Source organism: Hevea brasiliensis, chromosome 11, assembly GCF_030052815.1.
Source record: "Hevea brasiliensis isolate MT/VB/25A 57/8 chromosome 11, ASM3005281v1, whole genome shotgun sequence".
Taxonomy (NCBI): Eukaryota; Viridiplantae; Streptophyta; class Magnoliopsida; order Malpighiales; family Euphorbiaceae; genus Hevea; species Hevea brasiliensis.
Genome location: NC_079503.1, coordinates 80,913,390 through 80,919,601, shown reverse-complemented (window position 1 = coordinate 80,919,601; position 6,212 = coordinate 80,913,390). Strand labels below are relative to the sequence as shown.

Below are 6,212 nucleotides of genomic sequence, written 5' to 3'. Positions count from 1 at the left end.
TAATGCGTTTGCTTGCTTATGTTCTTATTGAAGCTGCGTTGGTTTGATACATTTGCTTGCTAGTGCTTCTGCAATTCATTTTTTTTTTTTTTAGTTCGATTCGCTTTAAATTTCTAATAAATTTAGTCTATTAAATTTCAGCGGTTCAGACCAAACCGACCGTAGACTATTCAGGGCAAGAGTTAACAGAATAAAATAGTCTCACACCAAATAGCCTTTTTTTTTTGACAATTAGAATTTTAAGGGCCGCAATTTATACAGTCGGGTAAGAAGGTTCCATGGCTATTCCACAAAGGCCTTCCTCAGCGTCAATGTCTCTTTCCCTTCTTCTGTATCCAGACTCACCCCAAGAAGTTCCCCATGAGTTCTTGACTAACCAATGCTTGATACCATCATCACTTGTCCCACAACCTCCTGCAGTAACTAAATGGTCTTATTCAGTTCCACAATCTCCTGTAAAGACCCCACTTGAGTAGAATTGAAAGGCAGATCCGCTGGCATCAATGGCAACAGAAACTGGATGGTTGGCTACCGCCTTCAATGGTGCCTCCTCGCTGTTGGCAGGCTCATGTTCATACCCAGTAATCTTGGCTGCATGGTTAGATGCCTTCCCTGTGTTGCAAGTGCCATTCACTCCTTCGTAGGGGTAATTTGCTTCAGTAGTTAGGCCTCCATTTTGTATGATGAATTCAAATGCATCATCCATAAGGCCACCTTCAGAGCCTTGATCTTCACCACTTGTGTCACAATCAACTAGTTCTTGCTCCGAAAGAGAGATCAACTTCCCTGTTGGGAGCTTTGCAATCCCTTCCGTGGCTGCCACAGTAGGCAACATCCTACAATTTTTTTTTATAATCACATATAATACATGATTAAGTTAGTATAAAAAAAAAAAATTATAGTGACATGTACAGATAGGTAAAGAAAGTACGGTAATTTGCCTTACCACATTGACCTTGGTCCTTGATAGGGGTGACAGCTCCATTCTTACTCCAATCAATGAAGGTTGACACTGCAGCGACATTTTCATACCTAAATGATGATGTTTCAGATGTGTTAAGAATGGAAGACCTTTTGTACACATTTCTAGAGGCCCTGAACTCTTCATTAGTTATGTTTGCAAATTCATTGACGCCTTGCTAACCCACCACAAAAATTAGTTTGTTTTCAGGAATTGCAGCCATTGTGCTAAGTGAATAGAATATTGCTGCCCAATATGTTGATTACAGGTAAAGAGTTTTTAGGATGTATATGTCTGGCGCACTATTTCTCTGAGAACTGAAGGTATTTATAGGTGTGCGTTAGTCCCTCAATAGGATTTCTCCGAAGTTGCATATTCCCAAAGCCACGTTCAACCACTGCACTAAAATTATCATACTGAGACTAAGAATTTTGACTCAACAAGTTATTTATTTGTCTCCATATATTTCTCTAGAGACAAATAATCATTTGTTTCATTTACTACTATTCTTACATCCTTACATGTAATTAGAGATAGACATGGAAACAAATATACATTTGACACTTTTTTAACCTTTAGAGACAAATATATTTGTCTACATTAATAACTTACAGAGACAAAGAAATTGTCTTCCTTCTCATTTTGACAAACTGTATTATTTGCCTCTAAATTTATTTTTAAAGACAAATTAAATTGATTTTAATTTTCTATACCAAAATTTCTAAATTTACTTTTAGAATTAAATAAATTTACCACTAATAATATTTTCTAAAAATAAATTACCATGCCATTATATAAATGCATTTATTTATCATTAATAATAATATTTATTTAATACTATAATTTAAATGAAATTTATTTAAATTACTAAAAAAAATAAATAAATATAATTTAAAAAAAAATAAATTATAATTAGCAGGTCCCTTATTTAGACTCAATTTTTTACTTGAAATGTCAAGGTAAGAGGATAACCTTTTAGGAAAACCATCACCTCCCAAGTCCTTGAAAAAACTATGTGAACATCGCTTTCTTTTCTTTTTATAAATTACTATTTTCTTAATTTATAATTTAGAATTTAAAATCTCAATTTATCGTATAAATATTTTACTATAATAAAAAATTAATAACATATTATATTATATAATCAAATTTTATTATATTTATTATAGTATTTTTAAGTACAAATTTAATTAAAAATAATAATTAAAAAATAAATATATTAATATATGCATAATTAATAAATTCAAATCATCAAAATATTTCAGTTTAATAGTAAAAGTGTTTTTATCAAATTTTTGAGTCTTTTTTAAGAAATTAATAACATTTGTTACCTTAACAATTAATAACAATATGTTGATTAAAAGCTTTAATTATATAGATTAAAAGAAAAATATAACTTTTTTATTTTAATATATACAAACTTAATATAATATAAGTATATATATGTATATACTTACATATTTAATTTTTTAAAAATCACCTTTTTATTTACATTAATTAGTTATTAAAATTTTTTTAATATGAAAAAAAAATTTTAGTGACAAATTAAAAAAAACTTAAAACTTCGAATATAAATAAAGTTAATCGTAATGAATTAGAAACTAATAATATAATATTTAGAGATTAATAAGTTTTACATCAAAAAATTAATTATTAGAAACAAATAATATAATATTTAGAGACTGATAAGTTTTGTCTCAAAAAATTAATTATTAGAAACAAATAATTATACATTTAAAAATTAATAAGTTTTTTCTTAAAAAAATTAATAATTAGAAAAAAATAATATAACATTTATAGACTAATAAATTTTTATATCAAAAAATGAGCCATTAAAAATAAATAATATAATATTTAGATACTAATAAAATTTTACCTCAAAAAATAGTTATTAATAATAAATATCTTATTCAAGATATTTATCTCTTAAAGACAATATTATAGTAGTGAAAGCAAAGGGAGGCAATTGCCTTTTTTTTTTTCTTTTTTTTTTTTGAATGTTACTTATTAAATTTACAAAATTTTTCTCTTAAAATTTAATATTTTCCCCTTAAATTCTAATTTACATAGAAAAATTTAATTTTTGTCGTCTTTATATACTCTTAAAAATTATTTTTTATTTAATTTTTTAATTCGCAACTCATAAACAAGATAAATAAAATTAGAAAAATTCAACAAACAAAGTTAAATAGAAAGAATGTGAAAATTAAAAAAATAAAATTCAATTGTTGGATTTGGTAAAAAGATGAGTAATTTTGTATTTATTTTTAGTTTTTTAATTTTCATATAGTTTTATCTCTGACTTCTCAAATAAAAAAATTATGTATTTTTTATAAGTACCCATATATATTTTATAAATTTATTTTTTTAATCTCAATTTTAATTTTTTATATGACTATAATAAAACATAAAAAAATATTGATCATATGTATCAAAATTTGAAAATTTTATTAATTCTAATGATAAGATGACTTGTCATTATCATCATCAGTCTTTGGTATTGTTAAATGCCATAGCGTTATAATAAATTTATTTTGATTTTTATACATAGATTTTTCTCAAATTTTATTTTTATTGGAATTGGATAAATTATAGTTATAATATTTGATTTCTAGAATTATTAAAAATTATGATCTTTTAATTCTCATAGCTTTTTTAATTAGATTTTTTTCTTATTATGCTAATAAGAAATATTATTTATAATTTCAATATCTCTTTTAATCAATTTCAATTTTAGAGTGGACAAACTTGTTTTTTAATTTGACAATTTAATAATTTCACAAATATATCATTACTGGTATTTTAGAAAATAAGGATAAATAAATTTCAATAACTATAAAATTATACTAAACATGAATATATAAAATTCAACTAAATTTTATATTTCAATATTGAATTCGATTACAATTACACCTCAAAGGAAATTGAATATTAATTTTTTATTAAATCAAACTAGAAAAATATTTGTTTTAGTTTTGATTTCAAAATTTAAACCAAACGAATCTTTATACAATTTTCCTTAATATGAAATCTTGGCTTATCTTGGTTAAATAATTTTATGGATGTGAAGTAGTCAACAGTGGATTGTAATTGTATGATGTACAAAATCCTTGCTGTTTTATTAGCACTTTCCACAATTCAATGAGACTTGCAAGAGAACAGAAATCACCTTTCTCACGCCAATAGAAATAAAAATATAATAATAATAGGAAATTTCTTAGATACATCAAAGTGTGTAAATTTTATACATCCAATCAATCAAAATTTAAAATTATCATATTTTGTGGTAAAATCCATCATTATTTTAGTAATCGAATGAATACATTCTTGTGTTGGTAAAAAAGACTCTAACAATAATAGCAAACCTACGTTGAGAATAAATTACATAAACAGTACCTCAACTTAGAGGTGGGTAAGTAATGGTGAGGTACTCAAATTTTAATTTATCATACAAAACTATCTGATCTTTAATTTAAATAACATAAAATCTCTTATAAATTTCAGTAATCATTTTTTATGCTATTTTTATTGACATGACACTTGTTATATTAAAAATGATATATTTTCTCTGATAATTTGATATTTATTATAAAAAAAATAGTTGTTCTTTTCAATCCATGCAGTTCCAATTATTCAAATCGCACAATTCAACACTTCAATAATCCAAAACTTGCCCATCCAAAGCTATCAATACATGGAAGAATATATTTTTTAAATTTGAAAAATGATACGTTAACGATTTAGAAACTAGCTACTGAATATCATTGGGTGGATTTGTGTTACTTAAATTAAAGATCAAGAAATTTTATATTACAAATTAAAATTTAGATATCTTACTATTACATACCTTTAAATTTTGTTTGTACAATTTGCCCCCTCTTTCAATCCAACCATCATAATTTAGACTATATGCACGTCAGTCACATTTATTGTCTCTCATTACCTGCATTCAAGAATTCTCTAATTTCTCAAGTCGTTTTCATGGAGAAATTATACAATGCCTCTGTGATACCAGCTAGATTCCTAGTTGGGTATGACAGGCCATTCATATTTTAATATGTGAAATTATTATTATTTTTAATTAAAAGAAAGAAAAAAGTTAAACTGAAGTTCTACATAAAATAAAAACCCATTTAAATATTATTTTTTCTTTTAATATTTTTTAAATAAATACACATATTATAATAATTTAATTAGCTAGCATGCCACCTAAGATTTCTTAGTTCAGTTTTGATGACTGGTGCAACTTGGGGCAAGAATTCAACAAGGACCTCTCAACTTTGCTATGCGATAATTGCTTTTGTTCTGTCCATTCCTTGCCTTAATTTGCTAGTCTTGACAAAAAAATATAACTCATGGAACTAATGTCCCCACTTTTGTTTTGAGGATTGCAAGAAAAGGTAAAGACCCATTGGATTGAAAAGGCTAAATCTTTCAAATATCTTTAAGATTAGAGCAAGGTGGAGTTAAAAATTTTTTTTAGGATCAATATTATATATAAAATTAATTTAAAAAAAGAGTTAATTATACTCATTGTTATATATATTTTGAGGGTCAATAACTAAAATAAAATAAAATTTTCAATATATATATGTGCAGAGTTAGAAAATTTTAATTGTGGAGCTAATCGTAATATATCAATAAAATATTTTTTCACACGTGTATGCACATACACATATATAATATATATACTCAATAAAAATAACACAAGATATATCAAATCATAAGAATTATTTCTCGATTCAAAAAAAATTATAATAAAATTTCTATAATAAATATAAGTATTGCAAAATTATAGTTTTGATTAATATATAGATCATAATATAACTTAAATTATTTAGAAAATAAAAATTAATAGTATTAAAGTATTATGTCAAATTCTTATATATAATTCGTAGATTCAAAAGTTAAAAAATAAATATAAACCCCAAATAACTAGATTATGTGATATAATAGCATAAGATTAAAAATATAATAATCATTAAAATTAAAGAGATATGAAAAATTAGAGTTTGGTAAAATAATAAAGTAAATAAATCATATAAAAATAAATGTATATTTTAAATTGATTAATTCAAATATTTTAAATTGATTAATTCAAAATTTACATGAGAGTTGAGATCACTAATTTTATCTACTTGTACTTAAACAAATAAAATAACCTTTTAATTAGAATGAAATAAATGAGATAAAGCAAAAATGAGAGGGAGATAAAAAGAATATATATTGAATATATATCAAAGCTTGGGGG

The 6,212-nt window shown here is 24.5% G+C and overlaps 1 pseudogene; it reads right to left on the bottom strand.

The window, feature by feature from the left end:
- Positions 1-253: 253 nt before the first annotated feature.
- Positions 254-6,212, bottom strand: part of LOC110662981 (senescence-specific cysteine protease SAG39-like) — a 49,176-nt pseudogene continuing 43,217 nt past the window's right edge.